The sequence below is a fragment of the Cheilinus undulatus genome, linkage group 3 (assembly GCF_018320785.1).
Source record: "Cheilinus undulatus linkage group 3, ASM1832078v1, whole genome shotgun sequence".
Taxonomy (NCBI): Eukaryota; Metazoa; Chordata; class Actinopteri; order Labriformes; family Labridae; genus Cheilinus; species Cheilinus undulatus.
The window spans coordinates 5277835-5298557 of record NC_054867.1 but is presented as its reverse complement, the minus strand read 5'-3'; the positions used below and the strand labels follow the sequence as shown (position 1 = coordinate 5298557).

At 36.4% G+C, this 20723-nt stretch overlaps 1 protein-coding gene across 3 annotated transcripts in view; it reads right to left on the bottom strand.

Annotated features, from left to right (window-relative positions):
• Positions 1–20723, bottom strand: part of LOC121507400 (transcription factor SOX-13-like) — a 109178-nt gene that overhangs the window by 77838 nt on the left and 10617 nt on the right. Inside the window, exon 1 of one of the 3 annotated variants that reach the window (XM_041783704.1) lies at positions 16982–17033. The exons of the other annotated variants lie outside the window; for them this stretch is intronic. The gene's annotated coding sequence lies outside the window, so the exon portion shown is untranslated. Of the gene's footprint in view, positions 1–16981; positions 17034–20723 lie in introns of those variants that run through there. 3 annotated transcript variants of the gene reach the window in all.

Sequence of the window (20723 nt, the reverse complement as noted above, 5' to 3'; positions counted from 1 at the left end):
GAGGAATTACACAGAATTGTCTGTATGTTGTCTACCAATAATTTCCCTGGCTCCTTGTCAACACTGAATCCCATTTACCTTCAAAACTCTATAAAAGCTATTCTCTTCACTGATCTCTGCCATACCTGCACACCTAACTCTCTGATCTTTGTCCTCCATGCCTCTCCCACTACCTCCTCCCCTCTGAACCTCTATGGGATGTTATTGGGATGTGGTGACTGTTCAACCTTTCAGTGTCCCATGTTTGGTGCTCCTTTGCAAAGTCCAAACGGGCAATTTTGTGGCACTGAAGGAGGCGAGGCCTTTGAAGACGTTTTTTGTTTGTATAGAGTTTTTTAAGAATATTTTGCTTTTCAGCCCCTCAGCTGCCAATCATTATCCCGTCTCCCATCTAATAATCATAATAATCAAATTCTAATTGAAATGTATTTTATGGAAATTGTTTTAGTTTTTACTTTTTTTCAATGAAAAAACAGTGGGGTTATGGAACCATACTGGCCTTTAAAGGGTTAAAATTTCCAAAATATAATTATTATTTGATATGTAAATTTCAGGCTGAGGTAGTTTTACAATATTGACTCACTTAAAGTGGAAAAAAATATTAATTTATCATATTTTTACAGCAGTTTTTGGGAGCTGACTGATTTCTTCCCGAAGGAACAAATTTAGTTGGATTTCAAAGGATCTCTTGAGAGTTAAGTAAGCAATAAATGAATCACTTTTCTTTGAGAAGATTTTTTAGATAAGTAGTTTTACTTATTCTTTAGTCAATCTTAATCAGAATAACTGTCCTTTACGTAAGGATTAATGCCCAACGAGGTGTCCAGTTATCAGGGATTAATGGACGACGTGGAGGCAACCGTCCGACGTGCATGCCGTCAGTTGCCTCCCTGATAACTGGACATCTCGGATTAAATCGCTTATACCACGGTCACTTGCCAATGAAAATAACCAATAAAACTACTAATTTATCATTTCATAATTTTGCGATCAAAATGTAAAGTTTTACTGAAACAACTTCTTTCCCCTAGCAACGCCTGAGGGCTTGACTAATAACTGGAATAGTCATTCCAATCCCATAAAATTCTAAGGGAATGTAAACGTTATTCAGTACTCCAGTAAATAGGACGGGCCATAGATACTGAGTCACAACAGAACAAAAAACTAGTCCGCTTAGCGCACTTTCTGAACGGATTTATCAATGAAATGACATGAAGACGAGGGAGACGGAGAGTCATCTGTGATCAGACTATAAACCTGTACATTAACATGAACAGTCATCTGATAGAAAGCTTACTGTAGTTTTAGCAGACCAGCTGTTTGAATACACAGAATAATCCTTCCTTCAGCACTAGAGGTCACAGAGGTGAAACGGAGTTGTCCACGCCCTGCAGGTGCTGATTGTCCATCAGACACGTCAATATATATCAGATATTATCATGCCAGTTTATCAGAAGCGTTTCCTTAGGCTCTACAAAGAAATAACGACTTCTTTTCTTTTGTTTGTGTTATTTGAATCTTCTGAAAAAAAAGTTTCAGAACAGGAGGCAAGTGAGTTTTTTGTGACACTCACCTCTCAGAGTTAAGGTGAGCCTGGAAACAAGACGTACATCAGATATAGAAGATAAGACCATCTTATGTTACTGGTCTTAAACCTGGAGTCTGTCGTTTTATTTATGTCAGTTAAGTGACGGTTAATGCCGGTCCGCAGGCTCCTTAGGCTGGCAGCGCTGTACTCCCTGCTCAAAAAATATGACTGTCTCCGGTTGCTATAGTTACTCCAAACAGAGTAACAGCTAACGGCTGCTGCACATTAATTTGGGACAGTGAAAAGATTTTTTGACCGGGACTACTTGAGAAGTTTGAAAGGTGTCCGTATATGAGAAGTTAATTGACACCAATGGAATTTCCAGAGCCAATCAGAATCGAGTATTCACCAAGACCATGGTATAAGTGAGTATAATATTCTTGGACTCTTTTCCCATCTGGTTTCATGCAGATTGTTCTTAAAATAACTTTCTGCCCCTTATTTGTGAGTGAGAAGACCCTAACCCTAAACCCAGTATTGCAGAGCCTTTAGGATTAATTAAGCATTGCATTTTAAACAGGGCTAATAATGACACAGTTTAATCACCTCATCCCAACATATGAGTGCTTCACATTTATAAGTGGTTCACCTTATTTGCTGATAATAAATCTGTACTTATTTAAGTTTTTTATAACATTAAGCAGTTAAGCTAAGTGTTAAAACATGTTCAAGCACAGTCAGTCACATTTTATACGTCAGAAATGAATCATTTCAACACCCAGCTGTGACTCTGTTGGACTTTTTTTTTTGCTTTATCTGATCTTTATGCTACGCTTACATGATAAACATGTCTGGTCCATTTCCATCCTGCTCCAGAGCACTTCATAAGTCCCTTTCTCTCTCTCTCTCCCTGTCAAAGGCTTCTAAATAAGATGTATAAATAGGCTGATGACACAACTGCGCCCTTCACAAAGACACAGAGGAGAAAGAAAAGAAGGGAGAACAGGACTCTGGCTTTAGTCATGCCCGCTTTATTCTCCTGCTTTCAGAGGCACAGGTTAAAAGGCAGCCATTTTTCTTTTCATGCCTCCCTCCCTCCCTCCCTCTCATCCCTCTTTCTCTCCCTCTGCCCCCCTCCTCTCGTTCCCTGAAACAGGTCGGCTATTGTGGCGGCTAGCGAAAGGCTACTGTGGCATTTATCAGAGAGGAGGAGGAGAGGGGGGAGAAGACAAAACACACTCCCAATAAAGAGATAGAACAAGAGAAAGAGAAGAAAGGATGCGTATGAAGGCCACTTTTTTCTTCTTTCTTCACAAAGGCCCCCCCACCCCCTCACTCTACCCACCCCCTGCTCCTTCAGGCTAGCGCAGACAAAGGAGGCCGGACCCTCACAATGTGCTCTCTCCTTTAGCCCGGCACACTTTATATCCTCACTCCATTCACTGTGGCTCCTTGAGAGCACCCACGTGTGCTCAATGTATGTGTGTGTGTGCGTGTGTGTTTTATGGAGTTTGTAATGGTAGTGGTGGGGGTCTATGTTTGCTGAGGGTCTTATAGACCAAGGGGCCAGGGCTCGGAGGTGTTACTATGGAAACGCCTTTGAGCAGTAAGGAGCACAACAGGTGATTCTGCTGAGGGCCTGTTCGGCTCAGCATTGAGAAACAGCAGGAGGTCGTATGTGTGTGCGTTAATGTGTTTCACAAGTATGGCTGCTTATGCTCCAAACAACTTAGTGCCATAGGTTTTAACCAGCTCCAATACGCTGGACATCATGTCTGAAGCTGCTGTAATGACACATTCACTGCCTGGCTTTGCAGGTTGGAAGATCTGGCTTGTACACAGCATGCACACCGGATAAAGCCTAAGAAATAGGAAGCCACAGAAGAAACACTGATGTAAAAAAGGTTTTAAATTCACGGTCATTGTGCAAGTCTCCATAAATACCCTAAGAAATTAGTCAGTCATTCACAAGAGTTAAATAATAACACCTTATTACAACAGCCTATCAAATGGCCACTCAGGTGCTAAAGACTTAATGTGCAGCTCACCACTGCTTTAAAGAGCACAATTATATTAAATGTTAGCTATGTTTTAAACACCCACCAATCTCGTACAAGCCTCAGCAGGAAGCTCTTACAATGAAAATCTAAAAAAGCATCATTAACTACAATCAAAGATGGGCAGTAAGAGTCTAACGATCAGTCTATGTGAATCAACTGTACAATCTTATCATAAGAAAGTCCAAATATTGTTCCATGCAAACATCTTTACACTACGCCATTATTTTGAAATTCAAAAACCCAGGCCTGATTACTGCCAGATAGGGTTAGGTATCGTTTAGATTTTTTTCAGATACTTGTGCTTAATTGATACTTTTTATATGATGATGGTGCCAAAATGGTGCTCAAATCAATACTTTTAGGGGAAAACGTGTGTTCAAAGTCGGCGAGAGAATAAAAGCTGTCTGGGTATCATAAATGTTTTGCAGAAATATCTGCATAAGGTGCCAGTCAAACATGGGATATAAAAGGAAACCTTTACACATAAATCACACAAATTCTATAAAGTATTTCTTGCCTTTCATCAGGTGGCAGGGTATCACAGTGAAGTATCAATATCTGTGTTGTAATTCAGTCCAGTTACTATCAGATGTGTTGGTACCAGTACCCAGAGGTGTCAAAAGTATTCACATTCATTACTCAGGTAGAAGTATAGATACTAAGGTTTAAAAAGACTTCTGCAGAAGTTGAAGTATCAACTCAAGCTTTTTACTCAAGTAAAAGTATAAAAGTACAGGTTTCAAAACTACTTAAAGTATAAAAGTAAAAGTAATGTAAGGGGGAAAAAATGCCAATAGGACAAAAGTTTAGGCTGCGCCACAGGGGCCTATAGTGCACTGCCCCACCTCCCCCAAAAAAACATTTTTCTAAAGGCCATAATGACTATAATGTTGTATTAAAATAATGTTAATGTTGAAAAATTTGGGATGAATCTGTTTCAGCCACATTTGTGCCAATTGAAAATGAACGCGTTTCAGTACAATGCCAATACATTCAAGAACCATATATGTGTTGTAACGGGTTTAGTACGGGTGCCAGTCAGAGTCCTGTCTGACAATTTAGAAACAAATAAAACTTTTTTTTAGCATACAAAACAATAATTCACAACTCAGCAGCAGTGAAAATACAATGCAGTGCAATCAAAAAATGTCAGTAAAATAATTCAGCAACACAAAATAATCAAGCAAACTCAGGCAGATTTTTCAAATTATATTCAATGCAAGAGCAAGAAGGAAAAGGCACAAAAAATAAACAAAAACCAAACAATGTGTGTGCATGTGTGTGAGTGCGTTTCAGTTCTGTTCTCAGTTTAGTTCAGTTCATCAAAATTAAGAGTCCGTTCCGGTTTTTCCAAATCAAAAATAACACAGTTCAGTCCAGTTCAACACAATAGAATTCCACCATCCACAACGGAAATCAAGTCTGGGTTTCACCACAGACCCCAAAACTCTCCACAACCCAGGAAAAATAAAATACCAGGGTCTCTTCGCCATTCACAGCTCCAGAAAGAACACAAAACAATCACTTGGGCACTCACTGTACTGCCGCTTGGTCACTAGTCAGTCAGACTTAGGTTGCCACTCCAGCAAACCCTCAGAACTCCAGACCAGAGAGGACGAGGCGCTTCGCCAGACAACTCCACATAGGAAACAACACACACTGTAATCCTTCTTTGTCAGATGTGGGCCCAGGACTGAAGGTTACAATAATACAATAATACAATAATAAATGTGACACGGCATGAAACAACGGAGACGCGGACTACACTCAGCGCGTTAGCCGGCGTCTTCCTCACTCTCAGCCCAATCAGAGCAGCCTCAGGCAGACATGCTGAAATACTACCTAGAGGAAGAGTTTGGACAGCGTGGGGAAAACTGGGTGAGTGCTGATTGGTGGTGGATGGATTGGGGTGTGGAGGACTGAACTCGATGATGACTAGTTGCCTATAAGTATGGTAAGCCGGAATGAAAACAAGCTGAAATGAAATAGGAGTAACAAGGCTATTTTTAAAATGTAAGGAGTAGAAGTAAAAAGTTGGCTGAAAAATAATTACTCCAGTAAAATATAGATACCCAAAATTTCTACTTAAGTAAGGTAACGAAGTATTTGTACTTTGTTACCTGACACCTCTGCCAGTACCAGTTCTTGATACTCATCCCTACTTCCAGCCCTGGTAAATCCAGCAATCCCTTAACTAGAACCTGTCTGATAAAGTGAAGTAGGCCAAAAGATCTCAAGAAGCAACAAATTTCTCAGTCTGGAAAGGGTTACAAAGCCATTTCAAAGGCTTTGACACTCAAGTCAACCACAGTGAGAGCCATCATCCACAACTGGAGAGAGTTTGGAGCAGTGGTGAATCTTCCCTGGAAAGGCCAGTTGAACAAAATTACTCCCAACAGCACATCAACAACTCTTCCAAGAGGTTACAAAAGAACCAAGAAAATCTGAAGACCTGCAAGCCTCACTTAACTCAGTAAAGGTCAGAGTTCATGACTAAATGAGAAGAAAGAGAGAAAACATCCTGGTGGCAGTGTGATGGTCTGGAACTGCTTTGCTGCTTCAGGACCTGGACTACTTGCCATAACTGATGAAACCATAAATCCTGCTCTCTACCAGGAAATCCTGAAGGAGAATGTCCGGCCATCAGTTTATGACTTAAGCTCAAACACACTTGGGTTAAGCAGCAGGACAATGATCCCAAACACACCAATGACTTAAATAAAAGCAGAAACAAAATGAAAGTTTTGGAGTGGCTCAGTCAAAGCTGACTTCCAATCCAACTGAGATGCTATTAATGCTTGAAAACCCAATGTGTCTGAATAAAACCAATTCTACAAAGAAGAGTGGGCCAAAATTCCCCCACAGTGATGCTGAAGACTCACCACTAAGCTGCCAGCAAGCATTTTTGATGCCAAGGGCGACACAACAGGTGAATAGGTTTCAGCAGCAATGACTTTATCACATAGGGCCAGGTAGGTTTGAATGGCTTTTTCCCTTAATAACCGAAATCATCAGTTAAAAACTGCATTTTGCATTTTGTCCTTACTCCTCCATCTATCAAAATCAAAATTAGATCATTGCTCACAGACACCTGAATCAGATCAAATTGAAACTGCATTGTGGCAGACTTTGTGAAATAAGAAAATACTGTATTGATGTCAAAAGAATCAATAATTTTTCATATTGTATCCTGATGCTACTGGTGAAGTTGACAAAAATGATGAAGCAAGCAAAGCTACAACAAAAAAGAAAAAAAAAACCTTGCTATAGCTACATTTTTTTCATTGTTTACACTTACGTGTTTTTCTTTTTTTAATCTAACTTTTTTAAATGCCTGACTCGTGCTATTTTTGTACATTTAGTTCGATTATTATGTACTAAACAGATACCTGCTACCTACATACATTTCAAACCAATTCCTTTTGACAGCTACTGAAATTAACTACATTCCCTTTAAACAGGGGTATAAAAACAGTTTTAGGTTAAAATATATACCATAAAAAATATATAAATAACATATTAATAATAATAAAAAGAAATGAATAATTAAATCTGGTTAATATAATAAGCTGAAATATTTCTGTGAGAGCCAAAATGTTGTTTTTTTTTTCAAGTCAACAGTCAAAGCACCAATCCTTAAACTAATAAATAACTTAAAAATATTCAGTTGTCTTTTTCCAGGAGGCGACTAAACTTTCCTCAGGCTTTATCTAATATCTTCTCTACTGTTTCCTGATGTATTGTGCCCCTCTTTATGTTCCTCACATAGCTGCTGCTAGCTGGCAGACTCTTAACTTCACAGCTGATTGATAAGTTAACTTGTTGGAGTAATTCATCCTTGTTTTTCTGTACTATAAACCAGGAGCACAGATGTCAGAGACATTAAGGATTAGAAGATGATGACACCATCATACTGAAAGTAGACATAGCACTAAAAATAAAGGTCCACGTAAAACCAGCTGTTTTTACTCATCCTTCAAAGTTTGATTTGAGAATGTGAAAGAGTGATCCACTGCTCTTCAGCTGTAGTTTGCTCACATGCTACTGTTTTTCTTTATCAGTGGAACATTTCAGCAACACTAAGAAGTTCTTTGACTCAGAAAACAGTGATGCTGCCACAAAGCTAAAAATCATTTTACTACAAACGCTGCTACTGTGGTGCCACTGCTGTCCAGCACTGGAAGAAAGAGAAGAAGATTTAACTAATCAGTCAAGAGTGGAAATTCAGTTTCACTGCCTCACACAGGCCAGTTAAGCACACATGCACAAACATTTCCTATGCACTAATGGACAGATGTGATGGCGAGGCACGTCACCTGTACCTTACTCATGGGCATATCAGCAAAGCTCTGGCAGCTCTCCAGCAACCACAGCAGTCTCCATTTTTAAATCTATGGCACGAGTTAAACCAGCAACCCTCTGGTTTCGAACTCAAGCACCAACAGTCTACCACCACCACAAAAGCTGAATGTCAGAAAGATTAACCTGGACTTAACCTTTGCTCTCCTTCACGCTACAGAAAGGGTGACTTGTTGAAAACGACAGGGAAGAACTGAAATTTATAAAGACAACTTTAACAAAATGTGGTGCTTATTCTTTAGGTGAGCGTGATAGCTTAAAGCGATGAGCGGAGTGATCAGACAGAGAGGATTAACAAAAGTTCTCCATTCGTCCAAAGTTAACAATCAAAGCAGAAGTTGGTGTTTCAATAATTTTTCAGTACAACAAAAGAAAAAAGGACTCTGAAGTGACTATTAACCCACAAGTTCCATGTTAGATTTAATATTTCTCAATAGAATTGAGCTCTATTTTTTCCAGTACATATCAGTTTGTAGATGCTATAGTGGAAATCCTGTTGCATTATCCACCACTCAAAAAAGCCAAAAACACACTCTTTTTCCTCCTGTTTGATCTGTATTTGCGACAAATTGTAGTGTACACTTTTGTTTATCTATGTTGTATTTTGAAATTCCAAAAGTTGCATTCAAAACTGTTTCTGTTTCACTCTTGGGGTCTCTGCACTGCCTTAAACTAAGAGTGATGACTTCATATGAGCTTACAGTCCTGACATATTTTAGAAAATAAGCCGCTCTCTATAAGCAGACCACATGCAGCGTGTAGGACCTCAGGCAGACTAGAGGTTTAAGGCGCGCCCCATGTAGGTGGTCGGCCTTGGTTTGTATCTGGCCTGTGGCATTATCCTGCATGTCTCTCCCAGCTCTCTCATCCTTGTTTCCGATTCTGTCCACTGTCCTCCTCTGTCAATAAAGGCAGAAAAAAAGCCCAAAGATAAAAAAAAAAAAAAAACTCCCTGCATCTTTCCTGTTAACTTGTTGTTGTGCAACCTCTCCTGTTAAATGTGAACTTCTGCCATTGTTAAAACCCTGTAAAGTTGCTGTGCTGGTTCTGAAACTGTCTGATACACATCGTACTTCTGCATGCAGATCAGCTGTTTTAAAAACAGATCTAGGGTAAAAACAACAGCAAATTAGAACAAACAGGCTGCATGTTTCAAGGCCTGAAAGATAGACTACTAATGATAAAACTAACAGAAACAGTGACAGACCAAGAGGAGGAGGCAGGGCTTCATTCAGTCTGAGGGGCCTCGTACCAGAGTCTGCTTAGGGCCTCATTTTGGCCAGAGGTGGCTCTGGAAATAAGGAACTTCAGACAGATAGAAGGTTATGGCATTAACTTTACCATGGAAACAGGAACTTATGGATCAGATTTAACAATAAGTGAAGAGTTTAAAATAAAATGTTTGATATGAAAAGGTGCAGATGACTTTTGACCTGTCCACTCAGCTGTCTGACTAAACTAAAATAAGAAATTAAGGAGCAATGGTGAACTTATTTTACATCAATGCGGCTGCAGAGAGACGCTGCAGTGGCTCAACTACAGTGTCCTAAGAGGGACAATGTGATTAATGCCATTAAAAAGAAAAATGCATAAATTATGGTCCTTAATCACATTGCTATTATTCCTTTCATGCTGACAGCCCTACAAAATATTTTCTTAATATATTCTATTTAAAAAAAAAAGTGGGATAAAACATAATCAATGAATTAAAAAGAGAAAAAGGGGTTAAAAATAAATTATAGGTAATAAAATAAAAGTGCAGACTTTTGTCTTCAAGTATCCTGACCATAAACAACAATCAAATAACCCCAACCCCTCAAAAAATACATTTATACTTATATACATTGCAAATGTTTTGCAAAACAAGAGAACAAGACTAATAACTGTGTATACATGCTGTTTTAGATAAAGGTGTCCTATGTTTGTCAGGATTTTGAATGTCAGGATCATCACAACTGACTATAATGGCCTGATCAAGTCTTTAGGCACAAACTGTTTCCTTCTTGAATTATTTTACATCTCAGAGATGATGAAGAATAAAAACACAAGAAAAAAGACCTCAACTGTCGGCAAAGACACAGTAAGATGCCTTTATTGACAGAGGTTTAGCTCTGTTATTTGACATGTAAAGCAGGTACATATTTGTCTACTGATTCATCTAAACGTCCTCTTCATTGTATTTTATTTTTTTCCCCCTGTGTTTTTATTTGGTGTTACTTCCTTGCAGTCCCCCTACATGTACCTAGTAAATGCAGGACCTCCCCAGGAGTGAAGAAAAAGTGACACACTGCCATCGAAAATCAACACAGTTTTTAATTGTTTCACCTTAAAAAGGCCTATGCATGATTTTCTCATAAAGACCTTTGTATTAACTACTTAATAACTGCTTTATCATCGTTTTAGTCAATATTTGCAAATCTCATTTTGGCTGCCTCAGAGCAGATAAAGCCTCACAACCCCCCTTAGATCTTTGGCACCCCCCTCGGGGGTCCCAGACCCCAGGTTGTGAACCAATGGATCAGTACACTCTTAGTTTTAAGTGTTCAGAAGTGATGCAGATCTGACAGTGTTTCATTGCTCCGGACTATTAAGTCAAGATTTATTACCATCACAAGAAGAGAGGGGTGTGAAATGCAGAAACCGTCAAAAGTCTGATAGAGACATGTTTTCCTCTTCTAGTAGACTGAAATGCAGATTAAACTAAAGATACTAAAGCAACACTTGTTTTTTTTCCATTTTATTGTGTAGTAAATACGAATATTAAATGTTTAAATGATAAGGTCATAATCATATAACAGCTCAAAGTGGTGTTGTAGAGTTTTTTGCCCTACGCCGCAAATGTAGTCGGATTCAAAGTTATACAAAGCAGACAGAGAATGGCCTACTGTCGCTTTAGATTTCACTGATTTTATAAAGGCAATGCAAATCCTGCTGCATACTGCTGTCAAGCAAACAAACGCTCTTTGCTCTTTTGCAAATAACCTCACAAAGATGCAGACGCAAACACACACACACACGTCATACACGTGTAAAGGTCCTGTATTAAACAGAAAAAATCTACATAGGCTTATTTCTAACAACAGAGTGGTGTTGTTTGGACTCAGATGAAAATCATGTAAATGAACCAGGAAACACGCGCGTTTTTTTTTGTGTGCGCTCTCGTATCAATAGAGAGTTTGTGGATTCTCATGATCAGCGCAGAAATAAACAAATCTGCAGGGGAAAAAAGGATGGCAACGAGCCCATCACACCTCAATCTTTAGTCTCAGTGAACAACAAGTCATCTGTTTGTGCCTTCTTCTCTGACATTGATGCAAATCTGTTGGCTGACAACTGTGAAGTACTCAAAAGCAGCTGAAACATGCAAAAAGACAAGAGGGGAATTCAGGACTTCTGCCATTGTTGTAGTGTGAATGTCATACTCTGATCATATTTCATTTATTTTTTTATTTATCCATTTTTTTATTTGTTCATTTATTTACCCAGTTTGTCACCACCACCAATGTACCAAGTACTCTTTGTGGGGTCCAAACATACAAACACTAAAAAATCACACAAACAGCATAACTTAATAAACAGGGCATAATAGAAGAGAATAAAAAACAGATGGAAAAAGAATAAAAATATTATAAAAGTATAAATAACATAATATACAAAGACAGTTAAAATTGAAAGCAAGAAAATGAACCTACTAATGTTCATAAAATAGTCTGGCATGTGCCTACAACATATCTATCTTTTCAATAAAATGAAGTAGAGTTTAATACTGATCTCAGCGTTGAAATTTCCTCTACTGATAAACAAAGCATCCAGTGACTCCACAATAAAACAAAGCTATACATAAAGGTAGCCAAGAGATTCTACATTTAAAACACATTTTAGTGGTGTTACATGTACTCGGAAAGTCTCTGCAGTGTGAGATATTGCCTTAAACTTTTGTAGAAAAGTTTTACTGATTAAACTTGTGATGTCTGATGGAAGACACACCTCCATAAAGAAAAGTACCTGTTTAACGATGCTATCTGTTAGTGGCAGTGTGAAGAAACCTCTTAAGGCACGCCTAGAACTGAAATCATGATTTTTACTAGCAGACTTCTGAGCTGGTCACTGGGATTTTGTCAGTGCCTAAAGAGTTGAAAGGTCCATGATGTATGGAAGCCCTAAGCAGACATCCATGAATGCATTGGTGTCAAACTCAAGACCTGGGGGCCAAATCTGGCCTTTGGCACAGTTATACCCAGCCAGCAAGATCATGTCATATTCTTTTTAACCGTCCCACAAGTACGAGGTCTGCAGATTTCCTCCAGTATAAGAATGTAAACTTTAGCTCAATGATTAGAAAAAGTAAGAGAAAAATAATGATAAAAAGTCAAGAATGAAGGTAAATAAGTTCATTTGTGTTTTGATTTCATATTTTCAATTTTGCATCTCACAATTACAACTTAAACTGTTGATTTTTACTTTTTCTCTCACACTGTGAACTTTAAGATTAACAATTTTAAGTTTTTAGTCATGTTTTTTAAATTTTCAACTCACGATTTCAAATTTCACATCATAATTTGACCTTTAAAATTCATGGTTTTCAATTTTCTCTCAAAATTTGACATTTAAAAATCTCTTTTTTAAAAATTTTATCACATATTTTGACCTTTAAAAACTTAATATAGAATTTTACTCTTGTGTTTGACCTTATGAGCAAATAAGTTTGACTTTTTAGCTCAGATTTTGAGGGTTTACACTCATTTAGATTTTGTTTTTATTCTGGAAAGGTTTTTCCTCATAACTGGTGAAAATAAGGTTGACCGTTTATGGTTAAATGTTGACCCTGTTAGGCTCTCAGGTTTGACCTACATTCAGAATCGGGCACCTGCTGTGGTTGAGTTTGACCCCTGCGTTAATGCGTTTACCGTGATAAATGAGTTAATTTAGGTTGTTTAGTCAAGATCTTCACCTTACTATCTCAGGCATCAAAGCTGGTCTTGGCATGGTTTTGTGTAAAGTTCTTTAGATCTCAAGAAAACAAACATAATTGACATGTTATCACTGCAAACAGAGTGATGTAAAATGCTCCAAATGCTTCTTTAATGATGTGAGTTGTTAACATGGTAGTTTGACCATATGTTTTTTTTCTTGCTAAAGTAAAAACTGCAACATATTTTATTAAATCAATTTTAATAGTTAAAAATGTGGGTCACATTTTTTTCATTACATTACTGGTAGTTAAAAACCACGTCTATAAAACAACAGATCGTTTGGGCTTTTAGACAATCAAACATTTCTTTAAATGAAACGCTGTGGTTCAGTTCTGACCAGCTATTATTTCTCTAAGACCATATTTGATGAACTTGACCACAACTGTGGACAGAAGTCCAGGTGAGTGGGAGCTAATGTTCGTATGACTGCAGCACTGGTTAAGAATGAATGCATGTCCTTACAACTGCCCCATAACTTTAACAGTTTTCATGATCTGTCTGGATCATTCTGCTGCCTGATATTACACCATGGAGTTCAACTTCTTCTACATATCTCCATCATCAGTATTACTAATAGATGTCATAATCACACCTCATTTTATCTCTGTCTAACCTCATTTTGTTTTTGGCAAGGTTTCTAAATTCACTGGCACAAAAAATTCTCCATAGATTTATGTTTTGTTTTTGTTTTGCGACTGTTAGGCCTGCTCAAATTCACTCTATAAAAACAGAGAGCGATTTTTGTTTACAAGAGGTAGAAAATTATCTTTAATAGAGGCTTATCTATAACAGCTGTAGAGCATTTCCCCTAAAACAACAGCCTAGTATCATGTCTTTATGTTCACATACTTGTGTTATCCTTTGTTTATGTGTAGTGCAGCTTACCCCGAAATTGACCTTAATAATATGTATATATGTGTATAATATATGTATAATAATGATGGCATACGCTGAAACAAAACTTATGGAACTCTAAGTTTGCAAAGATGGTAATAATATGAAACCTTCAAGATTTCTCCTGGAAGTGAAATTAAACATGAAGAAACCTTCAGACGTCTCGCTCTAAATAAAAACATATCTCACAAACAAAAATGTAATTTAACGCTTTAAATAAAAGAGGTAATGTTCCTCCACATGGGCTGGTTTTAGCTTACATTTGTGTGTTTATTTTCAGAGTTTAACGGAGAATATGATTCTCTTTATGTCTGAAAAATCTAGTAATAAATTCGTCCATCAGAATGGTTGAATGATCTGGGAAAAAAAATCACATCTCAGCATTCTTAGCCAAATGTTTATTCATGATACATGTCTTTACTTTATTTTCTGTAAAGGAATGACAAAAAAAAATTTGGTTTCAAGTCACATCCACATGCCCAAAAGCAAAATGCAAGGGTCTTACACTTTAAAGCTGCATTTTAAGATTCTCCAGCACCTTCAGTCGTGGTAAGTTCTGTATTCATACAGATACATATCTGCTTTCAATATTATGTAGCTTTCTTATCATTTAAAAAAAAGAAATCATGTTTGTGAAAGCTGTGTGTAGAATCTGTGGCAAGCCATTGTCTTCAAAATAAGTGGATGAGCAATTAAAGGAAAATAAAAGTTTTAAATAACTTGAGTTTACTTGATAACTTCATTGTTATTTCAATACTTTTAATATTTTTCACGTGAACGATCCGAGACCTATTTTATTTTTGTATATAAAGCAAACAGTATTTTTTTTTCTTTTAACATCATAAGAGGTAGAACAAACCAGCATTTTTAAGTGCTTATTCATATCAAAGCACTTTAAAACCTTGAAATTAATGTAATTAATAAATTATTGTAAGGATTTCAAGCATCCTTACAGTCCATACAAATGTCATTTGTGTTAATAGCTGCACAATACCAGCACATGAACTATGTAATTTGTAAAATAAACAAATGAAACAATAGACTGATAAGTATATAAATGAATAACTAACTAAAAAAACTCCCAAAGATTGCAGCAGCCTGCAGCGGCCACAATAGCGATCTTGTTAGAATATTTAACCATTTCTAGGGCTGAATGATTGGGGAAAACAATCTAACTGTATTTTTCCGCCAGCATTGTGATTGTGATTTGATTATTTCTGAAGTTCCTTATCTTATGTTACTTTTAACAAACAGAAGCAATAAACCAGTCTACACTATAACCAACACAATATTAGATTAAAGAAGGGCTAAAAAGTTTAGAATTTTTGTCTAATATTGCAAATCGGATATGAATTTTTATATCATTCTCATATTCAATAACAAAAAATGTACAAAAATGAAGAAAGTAGGATCTTTTTTAAGACTATTCTAAAAAAAAGACACTTGGATGATTGCAGATGTAATGCATAACATCTCTACTGCAAAAAAAAAAAAGGTGTAAACTGGTGTTTTGGCACAGATTTCAGGTACAAGAAATATAACAAGAGGCCATACTGCAATTTAATCTAATTTTGAGTTTCAGCTCCCGGTGATATAACACCTAATGAGGATCCTTGAAGACAGTTTTACATGTTTATTGCATTTTGTCTAATCCTGTTCATGTTCAATTAATAAAATACTTCTCTGGGTGAGAGTTAAATTTACTTCGATGTCCACAGTAATGATATGAAAACTTATTTACTTGATTTAAATATGTGGTCAGATGAAATGTAGGAGTACGGCTGGTTTTCAGTGAAACAGCAACGAGGATAATAATAGAATAAATGCATTTAACCCGATGAGGAAAGACCAGATATGAACAAAAATAAATAAATATATAAAATGAGTCAAATCACCCAAAAACATCTAGGTCATGAAGAGTTAAATGAAATAAAACTAACTCCTTATTCAGACTAAATGTTTTAAGTAGATTACTGTTACTGGTTCTCACTGTGAACAATCTTTTAACTAAACATAGACGGACATCTATTTCCTTTTAGGTATCACTGTCAAAATAAACTTTATCAACACGTCTTAATATCTGTATTTATTACACACCCCTAGAATGAAGTTCACATAGTTTTTCAAATTAAAAAAGTTCATGTTTTTCAACTTCAGACAGGTTTTTTTTTCAGCAGAAATGTTGTTTTTATTTGATTTTATTTCAACTGAATTATTCTAGTTAACTGAATTAAATAACTTTGTTTCCTCTGTAAAACTGATTCTAGTAATAGGAAGCATTTAAGAGAAAAATCTCCATAAAATATCTCACAATAACCATGAAATCCAAAGTAGGCATACAGTAGATGGACTATGATTTTCTTCAGAGTTGTAAGGGTTAAGAGGCACATTTCAGTGTTTCACAGTCACACATAAACCTGCTCATTCATGTCTTGACTGCTGAACAATACAGAGCCGTTATATGACGAGCATAAAGGGAACAATGAGACAAAAGAAACCTGTAGTTATGCTGCTTTGACAAACATCCGAACAAAAAAAGGCACATAGTTACCAACAAAAGCTTCCCACTCAGCTCTATATTTAATGAAACACACCTTAGTCCTGTAGGAGCATGCATGATATCGCGTGCTACACGAACGTCCGTGCGTGGAACGCAGGCGGGCAAGCACAGAGGAAAAGTTCCGAAAAACTTCAGTGCTGTTTACTTTCTCTTCTTAAGGATTAGAAGGTGTTCAAAAGTGGCATGAGAAATGCAGGGCAGCGTTCAAGGATGCTTCCGCTCTTTCTTCACCAAAACTGATTTACAACAGTTGATAAATAGCCTGCCATGGCTGAAAGGGCAGGCTTTACTCTGGCGTTATTATGAGCTTATGACTGCATTCATGGTTGAGTGAGTGTGCATACAAAGCACAGCTGGCTGAATGCATATGCACTCTGCAACAGCATGTGCAAGACAGAGTGAGATCTTACAAATAGTTACTTAAAATGCCAACCTTTCAGAATAGAAAGCTGTGAATGCTACATTACTACCTTCACAAAAAGTAAAAAAGCAAAAAGACACGAAGAGCTGTGAAATATTCAACCTTGTGAGCACAAAAGCAAATGGATCTCATTCGTATTAGTGAAGTTTGTTAAAGAGTTTGTGGTGTGTGAGGCAGGAATCTTACCTCGATGGTGTGTGTAGCTTCTCAGAGAGCTGTGTGTGAGTGTGGGTGCAGCTGAGCTGTCTCTAGGTGTCTCTGAGAGAGGCCCATCACTTGTACCTTATAACCCGCCCAGCTTGAGTTACCGCATCTACATCAGTCTGTGCAGAAGTGCGTTTCCCAGTCAAGTTCCTAACATCACCTCTTTTTTTCTCCCTCCAGCAAGGCAACAAGTGGAGAGCATCTTTAAAGAAAGAACACTGGATGGAAAAGGTGAGGCAAAAAGAATCAAAGAATATTTCCATCTTAGTCTTTCCATCATAATTAACACTGACAGCTTCTCCTGATGTGTTTCACATCTCTGCTCCTTTTCAACCAGCACACCTCAGAGATTAAGCCAAAACATTAATGAATAAGGACCATGGCCATATGAGCAGATTTCTTTAAGATGTTGTCATCTAAAACTCTTCAGAAAGGCTGAACTTGAAGAGAGCAGGTTTGTTACATAATGCCAAAGAGACTGACTGCGGTATCGTGCTCTTATCAAGGATGTAGTGAAGAATTAACCTGAATTATCTCACTTTATAAAGTGTCACAGAATCAAAGAGAAACAACCTCACCACATATAAAACCCCATTAAAACATGAACTCATTACTGACACCGCAAAAGATAATTATCAACAGCTAACCAGAGCAACACGGCTTTGAAATACTGCTACAACTCACATTTTAAAAGGAGGATTTCTAAATAACTTCTGTCAGTAAATATTACAGATTATAAAAGAATATTCACCACAGTTTCCAAGGGCTGAAAGTAAAAGTTAGAATGGCCCAAAGCCAAAAAAGAGAAGCACCATCATATGAGACAAAGCACACATATTTGCATGATAGTCATAATTAACCTCAATAAAAGAAGAAATACTACAAACTATCTTCAACTCTTAAAGGTAGAAGATTGTTTTGGAGAAGTTACACACATTGCTATTGAAACTGACAAAGTACAGACACACGGTGATGGGATCATGTTGTAAAATATAATTCAGTATCATTTAAATCACACTGCTCCGAAGGGAGAGTTCAACAAAAAAAGCTTTAAAGCACAGCAGCAAAAAATGTTAAAAATTAAAAAGTTTGGTATTTTTCTTTTTCTTTTAAGCCACTCTAAAGGCACACTGAGCCCATGATCACTCATTGTAATGTTGAATTGTACATACTATCTGATATGGCTGTTTGTGTTATTATAACCTAAAATTTGCATATTGTAATTTGGATGGGCAACATACTGATTTAAAATTTATTGATGAATTTTCTTAAAAGAAAGTGTAAGACCTTATTGTTTATATATATATGGTTTATGTGGGGTTTAAAAATAGTTGCCAGGCCTGATGTTCACTAAAAAGACTGTCTGCAGTAGGGCTGAATGATTACAGAAAATAATATAATTGAGATTTTTTTTTCCCAATATTGTAATTTAAAAAGTCAAGAATTAAGGTAAATAAGTTCATTTGTGTTTTGATTTCATTTTTTCAATTTCGTTTCTCTCACAATTACAACTTAAACTGTTCATTTTGACTTTTTCTCTCATACTGTGAACTTTTAAATTAACAATTTTAAGTTTTTAGTCTTATTTTTGGCAATTAAAACTCATGATTTCTAATTTTATCTCACGTTTTGACATTTTCAAATCATGATTTCAAATTTCACATCATAATTTGACCTTTAAAATTCATGGTTTTAAATTTTATCTCAAAATTTGACACTTAAAACTGATGATTTTGAATTTTATCTCATATTTTGACCTTTAAAAAACTTCATATGGAATTTTCCTTTTGTGTTTTGACCTTTTGAAGAAATAAGTGTGACTTTTTCAGATTTTGAGGTGATGATATCTTATGATAATATTTTTTTATAGGTTCCTCATCTTATGTTTTGTTCAACAAACACAAGTAATAACTCATTCTATATTATAACCAGCACAGTATTAGATCAATTCAACTAGGGATGAAAGATTTACAACAAAAAATCTAACTGGGTTTTTGGCTCAAATAGCAAATTTGATATCAGTTGCTACACTGAAGGGGATGATAATTTCTTATGTTACTCTCATTTCAATCAAGAAAACCATACATATGAACAGGAAAGTATGATTTCAGTAAACTTTTCTGAAAAAAAGACACTGAATTTATGCATTATGTATAGTGTATAAAATCTCTGCTGTAAAAATATATATCAAACATGTCAGGTTAAGGAAATATTAAACTGTCTGCGATTTAAAAATTGCAGGGCATGCTGCGATTTAATCTAATTTGTGATTAATTGCCCAGCCCTAGTCTGCAGAAAGAAAAGAGGGATGCAAAATATTACCGGCATAATATCAGCATTTTCAGATAACTTAAAAAGTTTATTATTTGATCTGCAGAGCTGAAAATTTGAGCCAATTTATCGAGGAGATAAAACAGCTGTACATATCAACATACTTAGGGGAATTAGTTTTAATTTGAAAGTTTAAGCTCCATAAAAAGGATCTCATTTACTCTCTGCTGCTCAGGTATGTTAGAGTGCTGTTTGTTTCTTTAGAGGCAGATGAAGCTTGCTTTTACTCTATTAAAGATTAATCATGCATTGGTACTCTAAAAAACTACTATTACTCAGTGTCTTTATTTGAAAATGATTACGTCAATCATTTATTGCAGGATCAAAGATTGTTTACATTGTTTAAATGTATGTTTCTTCAATAAAAAGACTGTCACGGTAAGAGGAACAGATCATTTCTAGTACAGAAGACGCCAACAATAAAAAGTGAGTAATATACAAATACAATAAACATTTGAAATCCAGAATCATGCAGCCCTGCAACAGTCAAATGTTTATTGACCAAAGGGGGATATATAAATATTTATTTTCTAAATATTTAAGCTAAATGTAGACTGACCATACAGTATACAGCTCAAGGTTCTTACTTTACAATTTACTTTATATTTACAGTAAAAGGTGCCTTTGTGACATTTAGTATTGGCCCATTCCCCTTAAAAGCCAATTTTGCCTAATTTCTTAGTAGAAAACATATAACTGCTGTTGAGCCAAAACTTTAGTTCCAAAATTGAAACTTTTAAGGGAATGAAAAAAAAATTGAATTAATGTTAACACTGAATGTCAGCATCTTTTGACAAATGTTATCAGTTTAAAATGTATTAAAACCCAGTGACAAATGTTAAAGGGTGATCAACAGGACTGATTTATGAAAAAAATAATAAATCATGAAAAGAGAGTTTTGGCCTGATGGCAGCTATACTGAGGTATACATCATCTATCACCACTCAACTAAAGAATTCTGCAGTATGATTTGAGCCATATAACCCAGCCCTAGCTACATTCTACTGCTTTTTTCATTATCAGTAAACTTTTAAAGTGCACTTGCATAATAATACATGTGAAAACTGAGTCTGTGTCAACATCTTCAGATAGAGGAAAGTAGTCATTCCTCTCTGAGTTATATGGTGGCCGTTCATCATGCAGGTGCAGTGCAGGTTAAAAAAAAAAAAACAGCATCGAGAAAAGAGGTCGCACTGGCCTTGAAAACTTTAACAGTCACAGCATATTGACTATTTCATCTTATGAAGACCTTTTGGTAGAACTTTGACCTTCCACTTTTGTGGCAGTGTTTGGAAAAGTTAGAGCAGATGTCTACCTTGATCTTTAATAAAGACTTTCACCTGATGAAGGTTTTTCTCTATAGACAGAGATTTTTAGTCCCATGTTGCAGAAC